This window comes from Sus scrofa, chromosome 9 (genome assembly GCF_000003025.6).
Source record: "Sus scrofa isolate TJ Tabasco breed Duroc chromosome 9, Sscrofa11.1, whole genome shotgun sequence".
Taxonomy (NCBI): domain Eukaryota; kingdom Metazoa; phylum Chordata; class Mammalia; order Artiodactyla; family Suidae; genus Sus; species Sus scrofa.
The window spans coordinates 55,051,224-55,075,238 of NC_010451.4; the positions used below are offsets into that span (position 1 = coordinate 55,051,224).

Below are 24,015 nucleotides of genomic sequence, written 5' to 3' on the forward strand. Positions count from 1 at the left end.
AATAATAATAATCTTAAATAATAATAATAATCTTAAAAAGTATTTACAAATAAATAAGAGAAAGATTAATCCTCTAATAACAAGATGAATAATATACATGGAAAGGCAATTAAGAGTAAACAAGTAAATGAATAAGGAAGTAAATAAATAAAAGCCCATGGTCTATAAGTTATAATGCTTATTTAACTATAAAAAATGTAAATTTTCTCAATAATGTGTTTTTTTAAAAACAAATTAGGGCAATTTGCAGAGCCATAAATTATATGAGGAATGTCTGTAAGTCTTTAGCTCCAGCGCATTTAACTGGAATCCCCCACCTCCCAGGCCTACCAATAAAAAGCAGACATTGGAACTGTGTCACTAGCAGTAGCCTCCCTCCTACTCCTACTTCTGCTTAATTCCAAGATGCTATTTTCTCAAGGTTGTCTTCTTAAATTATTTCACCAGTTTTTTAAGAAGTACCTTCCAACGGAAGTGCTTAGAAAGTTTAGTTAAAATTTCTTGATTCCTCTTGTTCTCTCTGTTAGGAACATGCATTCCTGCCTGTCAGGTGTATGTGTACAGACTTGGTGACACAGATCTGCAACTCTCACATATATGGGAATTGATTTGGTAAATGATCTGTTCTAGCACCTTGGTAAGTGGCACTTGGAGGAAAGGGGACGTGATGCCACCCCCAGCAGTGGCTGACACCAGGGTCTGTAAGCACTCTGAACAGCTACCCAGGTCTCTGAATACTCAGAGTGATTTGGAGCTGGAGGAACTTTAGAGGCAATATCCACTGGTATCTGAGATCTGGGATGGAGGAGGGGTGATCCAGAGCAGGGATTATTCTACATCACACCTCAAATAAAATACCAATCCTTTATATGCCACCATCATCCCTCTAGCTCAGCCTTCCCAGCTGAAGAGGGGTTCAATAGATAAGCTAGAAACTCTTCAGAAACATCATTTATTCTCAACAAAATGGAAAAGACCCTTAAGCTTGACCTCTAACTTGTAAAGCAAATAAGTTCTCCTCTAAGGCATCTTTATGATTATTTTATGGCACTTACGTGACCAAAGTGAGGGCTGAAGAATGATTTGAGGAATCTGGGGAAATAAAGAAAAAGGGAAATAAAAATTATTTTAAGTTTAGCATGGTAGAATTCAAGATTACTCTCAGTCATCGTAAACCCCATGCTTGCAGTTTGGTAGGGTTTGGTATGTACACTGGAGAAACTTATTTACAATCCTGGGAAAGTACTTCCACACTTTTCCAACAGGGCATTAGAACAATTATCGTTAACTGGCCAGCTTTACTTCTGTGGTTTTTAAGGTACACTCTCAGTCCCATGTATTTCCATTGGTCATTCTTCCTCCGTGCTCCACCTCCAGGGTTCTATGCCTCCAGTTTTGTTCTTATTCATCAGTCCATCCATGCATCAATTGATCTGGCACTCAACAGACAGTATAGCAAAATAGATAAGGTCTTGGACTCTGGCACCAGATTTCTTGGGTTCAAATTTTGGCTCCAGAATTTATAAGCTCTCTGACATTTCACTAATTACTTAATCTTTCTGTGCCTCAGTTTACACATTTGAAAATGTTGATAATTCGCTTACCTCATAGAAGTGTTGTGAGGATAAAATAGAATACTGCCTGGCATATGTTATTTAACATATAAGCATTCATTTCACCGTGAGTGCCTACTCTGGAAACGCCCTGTTGACAGAGACAGGGAGGACAGGTAGATAACCAACTTGATCATGTTCTCAGGGAGCCGTTGTGGAGCGCAGACGTGAACACAAATAAATGTAACCTTAAGTAGAAAGTGCATACATATCCCAAGAGAGGTGCAAAAAGGGTGATTAAGAGAAGGATGGGGGTACTTTCAGCTGGGACACAGAGCAGGCTCCATGACCGAAAGCAAAGTGACACAGAAAAGCACAATGTGGGCTCCACAGTCTCAAAGCCCAGCTGTCTAGGTGGGTTACAGAGTCCTCCATTGCCCATTGCCCAGTGCACTTGTCCAGTGAACAATTGTTACCTTTTGTGATGGGAATGGTAGAAAGCAAGGTTTTCCATCTTCTAAACTCAGATGTCTGGCACACATACACCTAGAAAGGTCCACTGAAGAGCTGGACTGAGCCTGCACTCAAGGATTTTAGTGAAGACCCTATTGACTTCAGGAGGAGGTGGGCAGATGGAGGTGTCCTGGAGAAGAAGGGCAACCCTCCTGGGGTCAACCATTCTGAGCCTTTTGTTGTTCATTCTCTCTTCAGTGTTCAGTAAATATTTGTTAAATAAATACATGAACAAACGAGGCTTGTTTTTTTCTCCTCCTTTTCGGCATTCCCACAGGTGCCAAATGCTCTTTCCCTTCCTCTGCACCAGGTCAGCTAAAACTGACTTTGCTTCATCCCAGTACTGGGATCCATCTCTTCCCTGAGTCGGGCACTCCTGGGGCACCCAAACTTTTCCTCCCACTGCACTTACCTCACCTATTGTTAGGCATTATTTAATCACCCCTCCTCCCACCTTGAATACAAGGTCCATAAGGGTAATAACCATCTTTCTTGTTCATTCTCTCTTAAGTGTTCAGTAAATATTTGTTAAATAAATACATGATGAGTGAGCACAAGAGCAGCAATCTAACAATATTCATTGCTTAACCTTTCCATGCCTGCTGTCTTAAGATTGTCGAACAGTGGCCATTCTAAACAAAGCAGGCAAGAGTGAGAGTGGAGGGTACATGGGACCCAGACTATGCTAATTATAATACCCCATACTCCTGTTTGTATCAGAATTCTTCTTAAGTAGAGCTAGTGGAGAAAATTCTTTTCTTATTTGATTGTGGAGTATTAAAAATATAATCTCAGAACTCAAAAAAAAAAAAAAAACAGGCAGAGAATACATCTGTCACTTGGGAAGGTAGAAAAAGAGGTAGGGAGGCAGTGAGAGGAGGATGGTTTAGAATTTAGTTTTTAAGATCTCTGAAAGCTGTTCTGGTTTTTAATTCGTCTCTAACATCCGTTGTTTTTTTTTTCCCCTCAAGTTAGTTTGTGTTGAGTTTCTACAAAACTTATCTGAAAGAACCCTACTAGTAAATACATTCAGCCTGACTGTCTCGGGTAAAGAAAAATGCATGTCAATTATTTGTTTAGCTACAAAGACCATATCCATGATGGAGAAAATAAAATCTTTAAAAACAAATTCAGGTTAGTCGGGCTGAATTCAATTTGGGGGCTGTTTCATTCACCTAGGTTTTCTGTTTTGTTTTATTCTTTTTGTTTTTCAAAACTAATATCTAATTATTTCAAAAGAGACTCCCTTTACCAAATACCAGCTGGCCAGCACCATCTGCAGTGGCCCTGTTTTCAGGGAGACAGCAGTGAGTGATGGCTTGAAGCAAGATCTTAATTCTCTGCTCAGGAATTGAACCTGGGAAGCCCTGGATGACAACCAGAAATCCTAGCCACTAAGACTAGCTAGAGGTGAAAGCAGAATTGCTCTGATTCTTGCCCCCTGCTGAAAGCAAGAATGTTTCAAGGAGGGAAAGACTGTAAAAGATAGGTATAAAATTTATTGTTAGAAACACAGTATAGCATGAGGGAAAGTACAGAAATACAGAGAACTATTCTGTTTATCCAAGGCAGAAGTAAAGCAGTAATACACACCCAAAGAAGTGCGGGTGCCTGAATGAGGATCGTGCCAGAGAGGTGATTTAAATGACTACATAGGACAGTTCTTCTGGGTCTTTGTCTTCCTTTGGCCAGTTATTTTGTTTTCTCTTTCACACATGACCAGATCTAGGGCCCTCCCTTGATCCGTGTGTGCATTTTTGGCCAAGATGGATTCCAAAACAGAGCATGCTGGGAAAGTTGTCCACCCTTATTATGGCCTGGACACCCCTCCCTTTCTGACCCAGAATGGTGTCTCTGCGCATGGGTAGTTGGGGTCTCCCTGACCCTGAGGATGGGGGGCACATGACCTCTTCATTCTCTCCAAGCAGGGCTCTTTTGATTCTGTCATTACAACCATTTAACAAGTTCACAGAAGACAAGTACCAGTTATTTGCCTTGTGCCTGTTATTTCTATATTGAAGCATAGATAGGTGGCTGGTTATAAATATTTATCCTGGAGCCCACCTATCTCCTTCCTCAGGAAGTGCAAAGAAGAGGCTGGTTGTACCTCTCTCCTGCCTCAAGAAGGGCAAATAAGAGGCTAGTGGCAAATGTCTATTCTGGAGCCCATCTACCTCCTGCCTCAGCCAGAGTAAGAGTACAGACCCAGACTCGTGATGTGGGACAGAAAAACAAGCTCCATCCAGTTTCTTTAGGGGTATCTAACACAAGATTTTATACTCTTTATTACCCTGTTATTTATTAAGATAGAATTCTCCAACTTTTTTGAGCAGCGATACTGGCATGGCTTCAAACCAGGTGCACTGAGAAACTTAAAGAAATGTGAGACCCCTGCTCCGTACAATTTAGTTGAGGGAGAATAGGTCATAAACATGAGCAAAATTAAACAGCTATAAAATAAAAATACTGCTTCAATAATATAATTAAAGGGAAAGGGCAGTGTGTATCATTGCCAAGAGACTAGGGCAGGTAGCATTTCAGGAACTCAAGAGATGCTGTCAGGTCAAGCATCAGAAGAAGAAGCTCAGCTTAAAGTTGGGGGAGGCTGACACAGGGAACTCTAATTCTGATTGAATGTCAAGGAGCATGATGTGTGGGGATGAGTGGCTCCTAGGAAGACACAGTAATAGTAACAATAGTAACAACTAATACTAGCTAACATCTTCAGAGTGCTCCACGGGTGCTATAAACTCTGTGATTTCACATGCATTCTTTTATTCTCACAAGAGTTGCATAGGGCATATAGAAAGATTATCTCATTTTACAGACATGAAAATGGAGTGTCTCTGGGTTACCCAATTTGTGAGTAAAACAGCCTCTAGCCCAGGTCTGCATGACTCCAGGACACACACCATAAGCTATGTTGCTTCAGAGCTCAGGTTTGAGGTCGGGCAGATCCATGTGTGAATCCAGACCCACCATCTCTAAGATGGAGCAGCAATCTTTGGGCAAGCAGCTTGACATCCATATGTTCCTACCAGCCTCCCAAAGAAGTCAGGTCAGTAGAGTCAGGGATGCTCACCAACGCATCTGGCGTGCAATGGGTGCATAATACATGCAAGGCTTCTTCATGTTTGCACGTTGCCAGATCTCTTGCTGATTCTGTTTTAACCAAATTAATGATGTTTCTTTTTAATTTTTAATTAAAACATAGTTGATTTACCATGTTGTGCCAATTTCTGCTGTACAGCAAAGTGACTTTTTAATATTCTTTTCCATCTTGGAGATCAGATAGAGTTCCCTGTGCTATACAGTAGGACCTTGCTGTCCATCCATTCTAAATGTAATAGTTTGCCTCTACTAACTCCAAACTCCCAGTCCATCCCACTCCCTCCCCCCTCCTCCTTGGACTTTAATCTCTTCTGGGAGGCCAGCCTGAGTTTTCTCTCAGCACTCCTTCTAGCCTGTGGTGGGCAGGCTGTGCGTGGTCATCTAGATGAGGTGGAGAAAAACCTCAGGAGACTAATTTCGGGACTGGCTGGCCTCACCCAGACGACCCTTCCAAGGGCAACTTGGGAAATCCTCACAACGCCTTTCCTTTTCCTCCTCCCCATCAACATGCCAGCACAGCCTTTAAGAAGCCCTCAGATCCCACTCCCGCCAGACAACCCAACAGTTGAGCTAATTGATGATCTGGCTGCCCCCTTCACAGTCTAAGTGTGCACTCCCAGTGGTTTAAAGGAATGGGGAGTTGGGAGCAGGGAGGGAGGACTCAGGACTTCTGGGACTTGACCCCGAAGTTGTCTGAATGTCAAGCGTCAAAGCAAATCCAGGGAAAAAATGGCAGGTTCTGTTCTCACATCAGCCCCCAATCAATATGGTACAGTTTCATAGCTCATTATTTCTGTGCTTGGGCACAACAGCGAGGGGGTAGGGACAGTGATGGAGGCGGGGAGGAGGGGCCGTGGGAGAGTCATATGGAAGCAATTAGTGGAGCCTTCATTCAAAAAAGCATTAAGGTGTTTGTAGCATTGAAGCCCAAGTGACCCCTAGGCTGGGACCATAATTCACCAACACTTAATACCATTTACCCTGCAGATGTGCATTTTATACAGAAATATCAGCTTACCACTTTGAAAAATTAACCTATTGAAGGCTGTCAAATTCTGACGCCCTCGTGGGGGTATTATATATTGTCTGCACAGTGCTCAGTTTCGCCTTTTACCCCCAGAATCAAGGATGCCTGGGTTAATTGGGAAATGAGGTGGCTAACAGCGGGTGGAGAATGGTAGAGAAATGAACACAAGTAGAAATGCGGGTTTTCCTAAGGAAAAAAAAAATATATGCTTTTTTTTTTAGTTCCAAAACACAGGGTTTGGGGAGGAAATAACACTCCCATCCAGACATACATTATATATGCACTCTCTATGTAGGAATTCTAAGTCAGAAAGTCCAGAGTTGATGAAGATGAAGGTAGAATAAGAGCATAAAAGAAAGTGTGATTAAGTGTATCAATGTATCTAAATTATGATTTAAGCAAACATTTTTGATTACAAGGAAGTTGATAAACCCATGACTAGTGTAGAAATTCTAGTTGGTTAAATAATTTTTTTTTAGGAAAATGTGATGACAATAAAAAATTCAATGAGCACCAAATTTTCACCTATCCAATTGGAAATTAAAAGTATTAATATGCAGGAGTTCCCCTGTTGCACCGCAAGTTAAGGCTCTGCTGGGTCATAGTGGCACAGGTTCAGCCCCCAGCTTGAGAATTTCCACATGCCATGGGTGTGGTCCCAAAAAATAAAGAATAAAAAAGTATCAATACCCAGTGTTTGCAAGGCTGCCAGAAATGGGGATCCTCTGATAATGAGGGTTGAAAACTAGTTTAACAAAACAAAAACTTCCTGTAAAGGAATTTGGTAATAGGTATAGAAGACCATAAAAATATGCATAGGCAGGATCCAACAGTTCACGTTCTAGGAATTGTTTATTAGGAATAAGGAAAGATGCAAAATTTGATAAAACCTTCATTGTAACTTTGTTTTATAAGGAGGACAACTGGATAAAAGCAAAAGCCTTACAATAGAGAACAGGTTAAATACAAGACACTCATACAGTATAATAAAATACACTCCTTAAAGTCATACTTTAGAAAAATATCAACATCAACAAAATTTTCAGGTTGAATTATGAATAGATTAAAATACAAACAAACAAACAAACAAAAAACCCAAAGCCAAAAACAAACAAACAAAAAAACAAGCTGCAAGTCAGCATTTATGACATGTCTCGGAGTTTGCAACTCTATTATGGATGTGTACACACAAATGACTAAATCACGTTAACAATGTCTTTGGCAAGTGAGAATAAAGTTTTCAAGCTTGTGTTGTTTTTGTGTTTGTTCATTGACCAAGTACTGTCCTAGAGCAGGAAGGAGGTCTCAAGCCAAATTATGAATCTGGTTTCATAGTCTTCAGAACCATCCCCTTTCCTCCCAAATTAGCCTCCTTCTCAAGCCTCTGTAGCAGTTCTCCTACTCATAGTGGTTCCAGTCTCTGTACTTGACTGGCCTTAGCTCTCTGTTGATGCCCAGTCTCCCATCCTGATCTGTCCAAAGGACAGAAAACTCTAGCTCTCACTGCTCTACTAGGTCTGACTTAAGTAGGAATCCTGGCTTTACCACCTTTGGTGAACTATATTACCTCTCTGAACCTTAATGTCCCCTCTCTAATATAGAAATCTAATGGCTGTTTCATAAGGTTGCTGTGATCAAATTAAGAAAATGCATGAAATGAGCATGATCATAGAACAGATCAATAGTAATTGTTAGCTCTCTTAAGTGATGACTGAATATCAGGTGTATATCTGCTGCCTCCATTTCAGCAAGTGTCTTTCCACTGACTTCAGTGGTAAGAAGCTGTTACATCCTTCCTGCCAAGTTTCCCCAGAACAGAGATGCTGTTTTCTTGAGTGTGACCAGGACTACAGATAACCATGTAAGGAGAAGATACTAACCTCAGCATTTCACAGTTACTGTGTCTTTTATACTTTTCTTTCAGCTGGAAATGTCTCCAGGCTACAGGGATGGGATGGGAACACGTGTCAGTCTCTCACTTCACTCCTTCCAGCATCCCTCAGGAATTCAGGCTGGACTTTCCAGGGTCTGGGAGCACAGGGAGTAAGCATGGGTAACTTGTAAAGCTCAGGTAACTAATTAATGGAGGGAGAAGGGATGAAAGAAGCATAAGAAGGGATATTTTAGCACAGCACATTCATTTTTTTAAATGTCTTTTCAGGGCCGCATGTTCGGCATATGGAAATTCCCAGGCTAGGGGTTGAATTGGAGCTGCAGGTGCCAGCCTATGCCACAGCCACAGCAACGAGGGATCCAAGCCACATCCGTGACCTATACCACAGCTTATGCCAACGCCAGATCCCTGACCCACTGAGTGAGGCCAGGGATCAAACCCGAATCTTCACAGATACTAGTTGGATTCATTTCCACCGCACCACATTCTTAATGTCCTTCCAATTGAGTAGCACATACCAAAGAAGTAGATGCCTCCCCATCAGATCATCAGAAGGACACACTCTCCAGAGAAAATTCAGGACGGTGTCCCCTTGGGAAGATTCGAAGCATGAATGGGCCACCATAGTTCTTGTTCTGGTGTTTGCATTGCCCTCTATTCCGGGTATGCCTATCTATACCCAAGCTTGGCTCCACATTGGCATCACCCAGGCAGTTTTAAAAAAGTATAGATATTTGGATCCTATCCCCAGAAATTTTGATGTAATTGGTCTAGGGACATGTTTCTCAAAATGAGGTCCCTGGACCAGCAAGACACTCTTATCCAGGAGTGTGTTAGAACTGAAAACCCTCAGACCCCACAAGCAACACACTGAATCAGAAACTCTGAGGGTGGAGCCCAGCAATCTGTTTTAACAAGCCCCGCAATGTTTCTGATCCATGATAAGGTTGGCCAGTCACCACCCTAGGCTGCAGCTTGGGCATCTAAACATTTTACGAGCTCCACCAATGACGCTAATTGGCATCTAAGTTGGTGAAGCATGGCTTCAGACCCTTTTTTTCCTGAGAATTGCTGGGTCTTGTATCTCCAGCCTCACTGGCATAGGAATCAATGGCTTTCCCCTACGTTCTTATGGTTTCCACGGAAATAGTTTTATTTCCAGGTGGTGGGAGAAGGTTTGCCATTGCACTAAGGGAGGTCAAATTCTCTGAACCTGATAAGCAGACCAGAGTACTGCCCTCCAGTGCAACTTCTGGTAAGTTAGCCAGCCAAGGGGCTCAATCAGGGCCAAGAGAGGGGTAAGTCAGCGAAGCCAACAGAACAGGAAGACAGATTAGAAGACAATGAACTCAGAAGATCCCTACGGCCTTGAGATACATGGGCTGTAACTATGCATCTAAGCCCTTTGCTTTCATGCTAGGGAACCCACAGTCAATGCATGGCTTATTCCATTTACATCCAAGATGTCTTTATTTATTTATTTATTTATTTATTTATTTATTTATTTATTTACTTGTCTTTCTTAGGGTCGCACCTGTGGCATACGGAGGTTCCCAGGCTAAGGGTCAAATTGGAGCTGTAACCGCTGGGCCATGCCACAGCCACAGCCATGCCATATCTGAGCCACATCTGCCACCTGCACCACAGCTCATGGCAACTCCAGATCCTTTTCACCCATTGAGGGAGGCCAGGGACGAACCTGCATCCTCATGGATACTAGTCAGATTCGTTTCCACTGAGCCACAACAGGAACTCCTATCCAATGTGTCTTTAAAGGACAATCTACAGCAGTCCCATTCCCAGTGGGAGAAATCATGTGCTGGACTGGACAGAACAGGCTCACGTATCTCAAATCCTGACTGGATTCTAGTGCTGGCTTTGTTGTGAAAAGATGCACCAACTCGAATGATTCTCATGTTCTTTGAGGGCCTCAGTTTTGTCACCTATGCAATGAAGGCGAAGGACCATTTTCCATATGGTAGGGCTTGAACAGATCTCTACGGCATTTTATCCAGATCCCTGAGATCCAGTGCAGAGCTGGATAGAAAGAGGAAGATGATGCCTGACTTTCTAAAACCCTTTATGGGCCCTGTATCCTAGAATTCATGCATCTCACCTTAGTCACAGTTGCATATTTAGGTCATCAAACTACCTTATATTTATACTTATATTTCCCACTTACACAGAATGACTGACAGGCTATGTCACTAACCCTCACGAGAACCCCGCGGAGACGAACAGCCCCATTTCACAAATGCGGAAGCTGAGGTTAGTAGGAAGGAACTCACCCGCAAACCATATGTGAACAACTAAGCACAGTAGCGAAGTTCACTTTGGGCCTCACATCTTCGGACTCCCCTTTCCAGCTGAACTATTCACTCCAGCTTGTAAAAGGCAATTGCTTTCCCTGTAGCCAAAACAAAACGGCATTTGGAAACCAGCCTCACCAGCTCGGTGATAGTCTTGTCAAATGTTTTGTAAGTGATTAAAGGAGAATCGGGCCTCCCCCACCCCACCCCCCGGGCCCCCCATTCCCTCTCAGATCCCTCAACACTTAGTATAAATTATCTGGTGTTGGGATAGGGATCTTTTCATTAGTGGGCCTTTGAAAACCATTAACGTACAGGAAAGAAAAATTCCTCTTCATAAGGACAAATGTAATCTTATCAGAAAGGAGCAGGACAATAACAGGAAGAGGGAGGGGATTCTGGAATGTAGAGGAGGGTGGGGCAGAGGGAAAGAGGACAGGCTACCAGCGAAGGCCCCAGGGAGGCCTTTAATCAGAGGCTGGCAGCCACGATGCTATTGTGAGCCGGGAACACGGGCAGGGAGCCATCTCTCCCAGAGCTGGGCCGAGGAAAAGCACATCCCCAAATAAGCAAACCCCTGGTGTCCCTGTGCACTGGGTCCTAGGACGGTACATGGATGGGGGAGTATTTAAGCCAAACCCGTTTTCCTAACTAACGACCTCCAGGGGAAGTTCATAGCCAGTAAGATGATGAAGGCCCAACTCCCAGGCCTCCAGCCAGAGAGAAGTGACCTTCCAAGAAACGGAGTCCACCTCCCACTCTGTGCCTGAACCACCCCCCCCCCCCCCGCCACACACACACCCGCCAATAGTGCCCATCCCTGGAGGTCTCCAGGGGCGCAGTGGGTTAAGGATCCAGCATTGTCACTGAGGTCATAGGGTTGAGGCTGTTGGGGGATCGGTCCTGGCTGGAGAACTTCTGCATGCCAGTAGGCATGGCACAAAAAAAAAAAAAAACACACACACACAAAAAAAACAAAACATGCATGCCAGTCTCAGGATCCAGAGACTGGCTCCACGAACTGGACCTCCACCATGGACTGGCTAAACCGTAGGAAGCGCTACCCTGTCCCTCTTGTTTCCTAACCCTCTCCTCCTTCACCCACCCCTGCCCACCTGGAGGCTCCTGACCAGGCTACCCCCACCCCATCCCACACCAGAACCAGCTGTTCACAACGAGGAATTCCCATTCCCTTTCACTGTCTGATCTCAAAACCTCCACCGTCCCCAACTGCTCTCTCATTCCCATTTAGCTTTTCACACAGTTTAAGCTTGTTCACTTTATCGTGTCCTCAAAAGAGAGAGGGAACAGCTGGCCAACCTCCTGGACAAAATAACACTTTAGACACTTGACAGAAACAACGGAGCCCACAGAGAGGACCACCCAGCCATGCAGCTCCGTCTCCAAAGACAAGTTGAGGGCAGAGCAAATATTCCAGGATTTGGCGGTCTTCTGCTTCCCTAATTATGCCCTATACAAAACTATAAAAACACTCGGCTTAGAAATTGGAGTTTTGGCTTGAATACCCTATTTAACTTGGTATACTTGTTCTGACATATAGCCACACACACACATTTGTTTCTAGAATTCTTGCAGAATAGCTTGCCTTCCTTGCAACTTTACTTTGTCTTTAATAGTCACGAATGTAGCCTTGCCTGCTCCTTCCTGTCATGCTCCTCTACATTCTGAAAAGCCTTTCATCTTCTTTCACCCTTAGACCTTCTGAAGTTAGATGATAAAATGAATTGGGACGTCTGTCCAAAAAGCCCAGTGCTGTGAAAATGCAGACATACTGCCTGGGAGATGGGTCTTAGGGGGCAATTAAAAGATAATGTCAATAGGGCCAGACAACGTGACAAGCTAATGGTCTCCTGCTGCCAAAGAAGAGGCCTCAGAGAAACTGAGACGTTATTTTCAAAGCCGGAGACCATTAGCCTGTCACAGCACCATCCTCCGATGACTTGGCTGCTATTATGCCCAGTGATTAGAACAATAAATAAAAAAGAGGCGGTGAGAAATAAGTGCATATTTCTGTAGCGAACAAGCAGCCCTACTGAGCTCACTGGCTTCATGTAAGAGGGGCCATGAGCATGTGTATCTGAACCACTGAGTCTGTCCAGATGGCCTTTTTCTTCCCATCTATGACTTTTCTTGCACCCCAGATTTTATTTTTTCTGTTAGGGACCACAACTGGTCTTATTTCTGCCCCCCCCACTCCTACCCATCCTTCAATACCCAACTCAGAATTCTCCATTGAGAAGTCTTCTCAACCCCTCTAGCCATATGTAGCCTCCTCTAAGCCCCTGTGTTTTCCACCTGTGGTGCTCCTTTGTTATTATCATAACCAACTTGACTTAACCAACTTGGCCTTCTTTTCTAGTGCTGCTTAAATTCTCAGGAACTGCTATTTCTCTCAAGTGGATCATAAAGTCCTGGTCCATAGAGACTACATATCATACATATTTGTATACCTTAAAGCCTCAATACAGGCTCACAATAAGTATCGATGAAGGGGTCAAGCTTTTGTGAATATTTTTCTTTACATTAGCCGTGCCTGGGAAGGTAGAGTCTGTGTTAGGGCATGATTTCTATCTTCCCAGCAGGTGAAGAGGAGGAAATTCATGTTACCTGGCTGGTGGTTACTAGAATGTAAGACAGAAAGTAAAACAATCCTTTGTGGTCAGCTGGCTCAGCCCCCAGCCTTGTGTATCATGGCCACACATTCTATCCATTGTTATTCCAATGCTGTGAGCCCATAAGCAGCGCTGGGCTTGGTGTCCAGGTGGTTTTCTGACTGACCCATTGATTTCTGACCTACCACTTTTATTTGTTTTTCTGTGAATTGAAGCAAAGAGGATGGTGTTTCCCAATAGCTCCTCCCCATAGAATTCTTTGCACGACTTATTTGCATTTAACTTTCTGGGGCCGTTTCCATTTTATTTATAAGTGTAATTAGTTAGCTAGTTAGTTAAACATCGCTTTGTCACACCACACGAAGATAAGCATGTAGAAAGCTGGGGGAGAATTGGCTAGCATATGTTTATTGTTATCTCTAAACTTTAACCCAATTTTGGTTTTCCTCTAGCAGTTTGAATTACTTGAAAATGGTTGAATTTTATTGCCAAGAAAGACTGTGCAGGACAAAGTTCATCCTAAGATCAGTAGACTAGGAATCAGAATACTTTCCTTTACTACTGATCTACTATACCATCTAGCTGTACAACAGTTTGGCTCATGTTCTTACTCCAAAACTTCTAAAAAAGAATACGCAATCAAGGTCGTGGGCTCTCTTTGAGCACCTGGAAAAGAAGGCATTTTTGTGCAAATGATTCACCACCTTACAATTATCCTTTCCCAAGAGTAGGTATGTCAAGGCAGAGAAATGGAGCAACTGGCCCAGGCTACCTGGAAGGATTGACAAAACCAAGTTTCATGCTTTCATCCTGTGCAGCCCAGTGTTTTGCCCACTTATGGTCACTATCAGTGACTTATGAGGTGGTACGAAGGCTAATGGAACAATACTCAGGCCAACAGCCTTTAACTCATTATTACTTACCTTCCTTTCTCTGCCATCATTTCTCAAGCATTTTGAGAAAATGCTTTAAACTTAAGTCATATGATGTAAAAGTTTAATAAATAATTACTTACATTTTAATTCAATTTGTCCTCAAATGCCAGGACCAAAAACAGTGAACAACTGGCCCTAGTACTTGAATGGGCCACCAAATAGCTGCAGTGAACCACACACTGCTACTGGGATTCTTGGCTCAAGGAAAGACCCAAAAACCTATGCATGATAGGTTGAAACTTCATAGATGTCTCCTGACCCCAAAATGGATTGCAGGTGTTTGTCTCAAAGATGAGAACAGATAATGAATAAAACATGCTTGGAGCTTTGTGCCCAGAAAATGTGACAAGCTTAAATCAGATGACTTCAGGAATAAGATGAAAAATGAGTTTGAGCTCATCTGCAAAGCTCTTAACGAATCCAAGATGCTGTGGCTGGTGTGGCTGCTCGTGGACTACAGCTTGCACCAAGTTTATAGGGGGACTGGGAAAGCTGTGGGGTGCAGAAGAATCTGGAAGAGAGAGGAAGAGGGCAAAAGGACCAAAAATAGCACAAAGTGAGTTCAGTCTGGGGGTGGTATGTGGAGCTTCAAAATGAGAGTTCTCCCTTCAATCTCATTGATGATTAAATCTGACCTTTCTTTTAGAACCAGAAGAAAAGAGACACAGGTTACTCTGCAGATAAATGTATTTTAGAAATAGATTTATAGACTCTAATGTTATTGCATTTCTATATCATCAATGATTTCGCATTCGTTTTGGGTAGAATAGAAACATTCCCCTTACTGTATTTTGGTCTACAATTGAACATTTAATGTCATCTCTCTACTACCTAAAAAGCTATCCTTATGCATATGGAAACTAAGATAACCTTTTGTGTCTATTTCTTCCCACAGGAAGTTATCTTATTTCCCACATGTGTAAGTGCAGGTCATTAAAGACAAAGATGGATTGGCATGAAATTTTTAAATTTTCTTAGATTGTCACACCAAGGATATTTCTACTGAACCTCCTACTGTGGTTTAGGGAAAGTCCAGTAGGTGTAGCTGCAACACAGCTCTGTGCCAGCATAGCTTGCTTGCTGGCAAGCAGGTCTGGAACCAACGTGGCTCCACACTGCTTTGTGAGTCCTGCTCTGCAGGCTCAGTGAAGGACTCCGTCTCATTCAGGACTGTTGCTATAGTCAAAGGAATAGCCAGGAGGTTTGGCCCCTGATTCAATTCCTCCTATTTTGGAAACTCCAGGGAAGAATATAATCAAATTACTAGTTAGCACACCTACTGAAAATAGCAAGCTGATGCCCACCTAGGGATCTTAATCGGTACATGTGGCTTTGTAAAATGCCAACCCATCCCTTCATTAAGACTCTTATTTCCTCCACACTCACAAAGTGATAAGCTCTGAGGAGATCATTCGTATCCCCTGGCCCTGTCATTGGGTCTCTTGACTTCCACACACTAAGAAGTATAAAGCTTGAAGGAATCTAAGAAAGTAATAGACATGAATCAATTTGTTGCAATAGTGGAACAACTCCAACCTTAGCCATTCACTCATTGAACACAGTCTTTGGAAATTCACTTTACTTCTCTGAGCTATGGTTTCTTTCTTTCTTTTCTTTTTTTTTTTTTTTTTTTTTTTGTCTTTTTGCTATTTCTTTGGGCCCCTCCCGCGGCATATGGAGGTTCCCAGGCTACGGGTCCAATCGGAGCTGTAGCCACTGGCCTACGCCAGAACCACAGCAATGCGGGATCCAAGCCGCGTCTGCAACCTACACCACAGCTCACGGCAACGCCGAATCATTAACCCACTGAGCAAGGGCAGGGACCGACCGCAACCTCATGGTTCCTAGTCGGATTCGTTGACCACTGCGCCACAACGGGAACTCCTGAGCTATGGTTTCTTAATCTTCCCAAGGGATTATAATGGGGGGGGGGGGAACCACATAATAGACATGAGAGTGTTTGATATTGTGCTATGTCAATCTCATTTTTTTATTAGTAACATTGAGGATAATGGTTTCTATCTAGAGTGCATCTCAACAGATCAAACTGTTAAAGAAGGAGAGTCTCTCCCTCTGGGGTCTGTTCGTCGACTGCATTCCATTCTGTACATATATCTGTATGGCTCTGTCCATCTATACATTCATAACTGACTTTTTCTCATTGGTCTTACTGGTAAACTCTCATGGTCAGGAACTCCAAGACATTTATTTCCTTTGCCAAAACATCTGGCATAATATTTGGCACATTGCAGTTGCTCCATAAATGTTTGTGAAATAATTTTTTTTTCTTCTTAGGGCCGCACCTGTAACATATGGAGGTTCACAGGCTAGGGGTTCAATCAAACTGCAGCTGCCACAGCAACTCGGAATCTGAGCCACATCTGTGACCTGCATCACAGCTTGCAGCAATGCCAGATCCTTTAACCCACTGAATGAGGCCAAGGATCGAACTCACATCCTCATGGATATTAGTCAGTTTCTTAACCCACTGAGCTGCAGTGGAAACTCCCTAAATATCATTGAATAAAGCATAATATCATTTGGGGGGGGGTTCCCTGCAGCATATGGAGTACCCTGGTCAGAGATTAGATCCTATGCAACTGTGTCAACGCCAGATCCTTAACCAATTGTGCCAGGCCAGGATTAAGCCTGCATCCCACACCTCAGAGATGCTGCTGTTCCTATTACATCATAACAGGAATTCCCACAATACCATATTTTTAAAGATAATATTTCCATTGCTTCCTAGGTGGCATAGGCCGGCAGCTGTAGCTCTGATTAGACTCCTGGCCTGAGAACATCTGTCTGCCGTGGGTGTGGCCCTAAAAATACAAAAGACAAAAAAAAAAAAAAAAAAAAAGAATATAAGGCCTGAAATGAGAAATATTGCTTATAGTGAGGACGTTAAGTGCAAGAAATGTGTGGAGAAGACAGCTAACCAACCACCCACCAACATGCAAGCTTCTACTTCTATAGTTTAGAGTTGAATTCCGAAGGCTGTTTCCAGCCAGAAACTACATTTCTCAACATACTTACGGGTGAGGCTATGTGACTAGTTCTTTTCTAATAGAATATAAAGAAAATGCAAGTTTGTCACTTCTAGGCTGAGGTGCTTTGGTGTCTCTGATCTGTTGGAAGGATACAGAAGACGCTAATGTCTTGGGGCATATGTGGTAGGAGAGTGTGATGGAAGGAATCTGGGTTACTGGATCAACTCTTGGAGGAAAAATGTCAGATGGCTGGAAACCTGCACTATGCCATGAATAAGAAGTAAGTTTCAGAGTTCCCATCGTGCTCAGTGGTTAACGAATCGACCAGGAACCATGGGGCTGCGGGTTCGATCCTGGCCTCGTTCAATGGGTTAAGGATCCGGCGTTGCCATGAGCTGTGGTGTAGGTTGCAGACGTGGCTCGGATTCTGCATTGCTGTGGCTCTGGCATAGGCTGGTGGCTACAACTCCAATTAGACCCCTAGCCTGGGAACCTCCATATGCTGTGGGAGCAGCCCCAGAAAAGGCAAAAAGACAAAAAGACAAAAATAAATAAATAAATAAATAAAGGCTAAGTTTTCTCTTGGGTTTAGCCACTGAATTTATTTGTTAGAATACATAGCATCATGCTTAGAAGGCACCACGTGATTTTCAAATGAATAATGCTAACCTCACACACTTTGAATTTAGAGGAAGAGACAGTCACTGTGTGATCAAGCAAGCTAAACTTTCTTCCAACAGATAAAGTTGGAATTGAGACTAGGAGAACAGGAACCATGCCCATATAGGAGAAACTACACAAGCAAAGATGCCAAGGCAGGAGATTGAAAATGGACAGAAAAGAAACTGAGGAGATAAATCACACCAGAGGATCCGGATTCAAAGGGCTATTACTAGGCCTTTGGTTACCGTTTCCGGTGTATAGTTTGGTTGTGGTCCTTGAGCTCTGATGGCTACTGCCCTTAGGTGCCTATGGACGATAAGCAAAGAGATCCACCTCAGGCAGTCCCCTTCTGACAACAATCAGCAACTTTAGATCTGAAGGAGTCACATCTTGCCAACTGCATAGCATCTGAAGCACTTGCTTAAACGGTATTTTTCATTTGCAATTTCTAATAATACTGGAGGGACAATCAGACCCAAGTATGAGAAATCAGAATCACTTAGTAAAGCTGGGATGGAACAGGCACATCCTGCTCTAGTTTCTTCTAAAGCTGGCACCAGGAGCTATTTTGTATTTGTCTGTGGGGATGTCCTACCATTCTTCCACTAAGTCAGGAATAATGTACTTTGTATCCCTCTCTAGCCACAACCAAAACTTTGACCCTAATAGAAACAAAACTATAGTTAGAACAGGATGGGATGACAGAGCTCGTATCATTTAGGATGTTGATTTTGCATAGAGTCATTTATTTTCTTTATTGAGAACCAAAGATTTATAAGTGATACATCTAATTAAAGATAGGAGCAAATCAGATACCAAATGCCTACAAAATATGAAATAAGTTTTCACTTTGTTACAAGTGACAAACTAATTTAAGAAAAACAAAAGAAATGAATAGATATGAATGTTTGAATTTCTCCCAAAATCCAGAGGAAAAAGGTAAAGCTTGACTTTAAGAACTAATGAACCATCTGAGTATCTTTTCATAGCCTCTTTGTTTTGTTCTTATCTTTGGTCCAGAATCATATTCTTAGTTTCCTTGTACGTATGATGGGAAATGGTTGCTGCCAAGATATCTCAAATTTATGGAAATTTGAGAGAATAGACAGACAATTCTGAGTTGGAATCTCTTAGCCCCTATTCTAATCACAAGGGAAAGAATGTGATTGGAGCAATGGTTAAAATGTGGTGATACATATAGGAACACCTCGGAGACACTGCAGGTTCAGTTCTAGACCATTAAGATAAAGCAAATATCTCAATAAGGGGAGCCATATGGATATTCTGGTTTCCTAGTGCATTTAAAAATTATTTTACATCATACTGTAGTTTATTTTTTTTTCTTTTTAGGGCCATGCCCATGACATGTAGAAGTTCCCAGGCTAGGACGTGATTCAGAGCTGCAGCTGCCTGCCTACACCACAGCCTCAGCAACCCAGGATCCGAGCTGCATACACCACAGCTTACCAGATCCTTTAACTCAATGAGTGAGGCCAGGGATCAAAACTCCTCATGGATACTAGTTGGGTTCTTAACCAGCTGAGCCATAACAGGAACTCCAGATACTATAGTCTATTATAGGATCACGTCTAAAATAACAATGTACATAGATTAATTAAAAATATTTTATTGCTAAAAAAAAATGTTAACCATCATCTGAAAATGCAGGCTTGTCAGACACCTTCAATTTGTAAAAACCACAATATCAGTGAAGCACAGCAAAGCAAGGTATGTTTGTACCACGGAATATTATTCAGCCATTAGAAGCAATGAAGCTGTGATATATGCTACAACATGGGTGAACCCTGAAAACATTATAAGTGAAAAGAGACAAACACAAAACGAAAAAACGTGTATGGTTCCACTCACGCAAAATATCTAGAAGACGGATGTTCCCAGAGCTAGAAAGTGGAGTAGAGATGACCAGAGACCAAGCACAGGGAAGCATGGGCATCGTTGGTTAAGGTTACAGAGTTTTTGTCTGAGGTGACAAAAAACTTTTGGGAATAGATAGTGGTGATGGTTGCATTGTGAGTGTAATTAATGCCACTGACTCATACTCTTAAAAATGCTTAAAATGGTAAATTTGCTATATAAATTTTACCACAATTAAAAAGAAAGTAAATGAATAATGTAAAAAAAAATGATTGGAGCAATGAATTTTGGCAGAGGTGGGAGGGGACAGGCTCATTGTTTGGAATGGTGCTGGGGCAATTCATGGAAAAGAAGGACGACAATTCCCAGAAATAATGAAGTTTATTATATAGACAAACCAATGTGAAGTGACTTATGCAAGGAAACATATAACTAGTTCATGCAGAAAAAAGAACAAAATACCGAGAAGTCAAGTGGCTTACCGCAGGAAACAGAGTGAGTTAATGGAAGAGAACAGATTAGAGCCAACTTCTTAATCCAGTGCTGGTAGCTATTTATTAAATATTTCTTTCTCGCCATTTCAGTCCTCAAGAGAGAGTCTTTGTCCCTGAAGCCGTTCTGGAAAAGAATTTTCTCAAATCTTCAACTCTTGGCATACGTCCCCCCCTCCCCCGAGACTCCAAATACCAACCTCCAGGGTCATTCCAGACAATTATTTGTTCCTAGGGACTGTTCTTTCCCTTTCTGTTTTGTGTCGGCACTGTGTATATTGTTCAACACAGATGGTTTCCTGTCAAAATGATTGCTTGCTAGAGTTGTCAAGGCAGATGCCAAATTGTACAATTTGGTACAGATGATGCTTTGGGAGAGGAAAGACACAGTCATTGCTAGGTTGAAATCACACTGCCTTAATTTGCTAAAAACAAACAAACAAACAAAAGAGTGAATCATCCCAAGTGCTGGTCATAGTTTACCATCTTCTGAAGTTTGAATTTCAAGGCCAGTGGAAAGCCGATGAAACAGCCACCACTTAATTAGCAAACCTGACATCTTCCTCTCAGCCCCAGTCATGATGCGTGACACTTTACAAGTGACATCATTAACTTAAATTTTAAAACTTCTTCTCACAATGATTTCATTGGATGTGATCTATTGAATTCCACATAACATATATTTAAAGGATGATCAAATAATTCTTATATAACTGTAAGCCAGGGTTGTCCATGGCAGGATGGGGGGTTGCTGTCACTCAGAACCCAATCTTTTGAACCTCTAAGAGAGACTCAGTATTAACTAGTAACATAATAACACAATTGCCTCTCCAAAAGTGTTGGCTTACATAACTGGAATCTGAATTGTCCTGTGGGGTTTATGTTGATCCTAAAGGCATATCCCTCCTGACCAAATTTCTTGACAAATCTAGTTTGTTATTACTCAGTTATAACAATAAAAAAATGAATCAAGAGAAAATATCTTATCCATATCTAATTTAGAAGCTAATATTGAGTACTCTATTAAACAATTTCTCTCTGGGATGGATATTTTTATGTTCTATTTTTATTTTAATTGCTAGTTACTAAATGTTTTTGTGTCTGTAACTGGACTAAAAGAGTTAGGTATGCAAAAATTGAAGTAGATTGGAGATTAATGGTATCAATATTTTGCAGTTTGAACATGTATATATTCTCTTTCAAATGACTTTTTTCAAAGGAAAAATTCCTTTAGGATATATATATTCATTTTTAGAAAATCCTGAAGATAAAGGAAAAATAAAACTAAAAATTAAAGTCATCCAGAATCCACAAACCCAAGAGTAATCATTCAGAATATTTTGAATACTGTTTTTCCAATAATTTGTGTGTCTAGAATTTCTTTCTCCTCTTCTCTCTTATCCATGCATCCCCCACCCAGATGAGAAGAGCTTTGAGTATAATAGCTAGAAGTGGCTAATACTGGCTAAAAGAAATGCTTGTTTTGCTTGTTTGTCTTGTTGATAATTTATTCTTTAAAAAAAAAAAAAGCACAAAACTGAAACCTGAAAAATCTAAAACCCTCATAAGCAATGCACTGCGCCCCCTTCAGGATTAGAAATGTAAAACATCCAGAAAATCAAACCTGCATCCCATTTCTCTGGGATGGAGCAGGACTTCCATCTCAAGAAAAGAAAGATTCGAAGAAGAGATTCTCAGATGTAAAAGAAATATTAACTGTCCTCCAAAGTAGACTCCCTATTAACTGGAAAGTGAACTTTATAGGAAAGAAAGTATGATTTGTATCATCTTTTGGGCTCTGATGCATGTGTACTTGTGTACAAGTAAATTTATTTTTCCTGGTCACAGACTGGACTTGTAGTTGGGCTTTCCTCTACTATTACTGTAACAAAGACATATGATGCACCTACTCCAAAATCAGAGTTACATTCAGAAGACCTTTCCATCTGGCTTTTTAAAACTTAAGATTATATTCTGAGGATTGTCACATCAGTAGATATTTTGAAATATGACTCCTTTGAAGTGTGCATAATAGTCCATTAAGCAATGCACCATTGTTTATTCAACTAATCTTTTTATGTTAATTGTTTCAATGTCAATGTTTATTTTTCAGTTGAAAATATACCTATAAAATAAACTAATTTTGGATGCTTTCATGATTGTCATTTTTACAGCAACTTCCTATAAAGGAATTTGGAGAGCAAAGGTTAAGGATATTTTTAAAGTTATCAATAAATATTACTTGATAAAAAAAATCCCTTTCCAGAAAAGTATAAAAAGTTTTTATTTTCAGTCTCATTTACTTGTTAGTCTGAAAGGTGATTTCAATTAGATCATTGAAATACTTTTTAAAAATAGAAACATATCAAAATTATCAATATCTTTTAGCTCCAGTAATTTTAGAAGTACAGTTGCCTGTTGAAAAGTTATATTATTATCCAAAGGATATGGAAGCAGAAGCATAGTTAATGATATACATTGGGCAAGAAATTGTGATTTCTAATTAGTCAGGAATTCACTACTTCAGAATACATTTATTCAAACGCGGGAGCCTTCTGACATCCGCTATGTGGGATCTAACCTCTGAGGCCACCCCAAAGATCTTCCGTCATTGATTCAGTTCGTGCTTGCACAGGGCTCTTTCCCGTGAAACCTGAAAGCGCACATGCTCCATATTTGCACTGCATTTCCATACAATCAAAATTCCTTTGCGTTACTCCAGGAAACGCATATTTGAATAGAAAAGTCTCCAGTTGTTCATTTACTGTTATCACCCCTAGCCAGATAGATTAAATAATTTTTTCAGAGGGTTCTGAATGTATAATTGGGAATAGGTAAATAAAACAAAGGAAAGGGCTTTAGACTTGAATGTCAGAAAATAATTCCTTGAGTGTAGAAAGAGTTATTTATGAAACTTGTTTCCCAAACAGAGCAAAGGAAATCTTACTGCTTAGGACAATTGAAATGAGATTGCAAGAACAATTCCTTACTGTCAGAGGCTAAGACTTAGATGACAAATACTGTATTTCTTTCTTCCTCTTTCACAAAAGAAATCTCCCAAAAGAAACTAGCCTAATAAATCTGCTACTCATTTTGAACCCCAAAGTTGCTTTAAAGTGCATAAAGTATTCCATAGTTAAAATTCTGTGTAGACACACACACACACACACGCGTGTGCACAATACATATTTTCATCAGTCCCACCGTCAAGCAAGCATGACAAACATTCCCATATACTAACAGACCCACTGATTCACATTAGCGCCTCAAAATCTCCCTTCCTTTAGAAGCAGCTTTGTGTGTGTGTGTGTGTGTGTGTGTGTGTGTGTGTGTGTGTGTGTGTGCCGTTAGTAAAGTGTGTGTGTGGTTCTTAGCAAAAAAATAAAAATACATAGCTTCCCTTCATCCTGATTTATTACGATGTGGCATCCTTTAATGCTGCTAGCTTTTTACTTATTTTTCTGAAAATGACATTTTAAGTTGCAAATTATGAAGTTGGTTACTTCACAGTTTAGGACTGGGAACTAAAGGCTTTTTCAATATACATGTTAAATCATTCAGATGTTCAATGTCTTTTGGCATTTTTTTTCTTTTAATGATGCATTTGTCAAAATAAATTTGGGTTTCCCTTGCTGAACTAAATTTCCAAGAGGAAACAAAACAAACAAAAACTTTAAAAATCACCTACTGAAAATTGTTTGTGCCTGGAAAAAGTAAGATCTGTACGGCCTTTCTGCCTTCTAAGCCGGCTGGTTTCCTGTGTGGTTTTGACTCTCTTCACTCCATTTTCCTTTCTTCCCTTCCCTACCCCTCCTCTCCCTTTCTCTCCTTTCTTTCTCTTATCCTAGGCTTTCCCCCATCTTTCTACTCTTTGTAACTTCTCTCCATGTCTCTTATACTTTCTTCCTTCTTCCTTTCACCTGTAGGACTCTCTCGCTGTGATCTACAGACAACCCCATGGTCGAGGATTCCTAGTTCAAGGTCAGAGTCTGAGACAGATCTTGGGGAATGTTGCTTCCAT

The 24,015-nt window shown here is 41.3% G+C and overlaps 1 long non-coding RNA gene across 6 annotated transcripts; it reads right to left on the reverse strand.

Annotated features, from left to right (window-relative positions):
• On the reverse strand, nucleotides 1,356-20,298 carry LOC110255457. Of its 6 annotated transcripts, none has more exons than XR_002335731.1 (4): nucleotides 19,498-20,298; nucleotides 10,387-10,505; nucleotides 8,085-8,232; nucleotides 1,356-1,704 (listed from the first exon to the last, which is right to left on the reverse strand). It is a non-coding gene; the product is annotated as an uncharacterized LOC110255457 (long non-coding RNA). The 6 variants fall into 6 exon arrangements; XR_002335732.1 differs by having other exon boundaries at nucleotides 19,986-20,295; XR_002335734.1 differs by lacking the exon at nucleotides 19,498-20,298 and adding an exon at nucleotides 10,723-11,150.